The sequence below is a fragment of the Chanos chanos genome, chromosome 7, assembly GCF_902362185.1.
Source record: "Chanos chanos chromosome 7, fChaCha1.1, whole genome shotgun sequence".
Lineage (NCBI taxonomy): Eukaryota > Metazoa > Chordata > Actinopteri > Gonorynchiformes > Chanidae > Chanos > Chanos chanos.
In genome coordinates, this window is record NC_044501.1 from 36650490 (window position 1) to 36651338 (window position 849).

The 849-nt window shown below is 43.9% G+C and overlaps 1 protein-coding gene across 2 annotated transcripts in view; it reads right to left on the bottom strand.

Moving 5' to 3' along the window:
* The window catches only part of tnfsf10l (TNF superfamily member 10, like), a 17326-nt gene extending 17209 nt beyond the window's left edge, over positions 1–117 (bottom strand). The window contains exon 1 of one of the 2 annotated variants that reach the window (XM_030780250.1): positions 1–117. This exon is cut by the window's left edge and continues 243 nt beyond it. The gene's annotated coding sequence lies outside the window, so the exon portion shown is untranslated. The other variant, XM_030780249.1, reaches the window with a different exon arrangement.
* Between the last annotated feature and the right edge of the window lie 732 nt (positions 118–849).

The following is an 849-nucleotide window of genomic DNA, read 5'->3' on the forward strand; positions in this document are numbered from 1 at the left end:
ATCTGTGTCTGCATGGGACTCTGAATAAACTCCTTCATTGAGCGTGGCGTAGGAGGGGAGGGCAGTCCTAGTATTTCTTGGCCAACAACTCCGCGAAAAGAAAAGGCTGGGACGAACCAGCCAAGCCTCACTGTGTTGAGTTCTTCAAGGTAGTGAGGGCAAATACAATATTTTAACCTTCTCCTCACCTATAAGGTCGTTCCGAACTTCGCGACTCTACCACGACCCTGTGGGCGTTTCCAGATAGCACTTGTATGGAAAACTATGCAAAACGCTTTACCTAATTTTATTTATTTATTAAATAATGGAGTTATGTCACATAATTCTGATTAAACGGTTATTTTGTGCCTGTTAAACTACATTATAGTGTCGAAATGGAGAGCCAAAAACCCCTAAACAAACACTAATTTGATCATATGATCAGGAGGACATTCAAGATAGCTCACAACAATCCTTTTCATAAAACTTATAAATAACCTCTATTTTATATGGCTCGTTTAAAGCTGCGGGACTTTCCAAAAGATTGATGCAAGGCACTAAAAATAAGGCACAAAGAGGGGTAGTGTAATCCGTATTAACCATACACACTGTAAATATCTCGTTTTCTTCTTTGTCTTGCTCAACCAGCTGGCGCTTCGTGTGAGAGCTGGACGTTTGTTTGTGTATACAGACTTCGGTGAAGATGGGACACAGATGGTCGGCCGCACCGGCTGACCCGGGTCCCGGCCAACCAAGACCTAACACCATAACACCTCTATTAGGGCTAGATGGTCCCCAATGGGAGCTGGGAGGGCGAGCTGCACAATTAGAGGACACGTGTGATATCCTTCGGACTAGATCACTCATCAC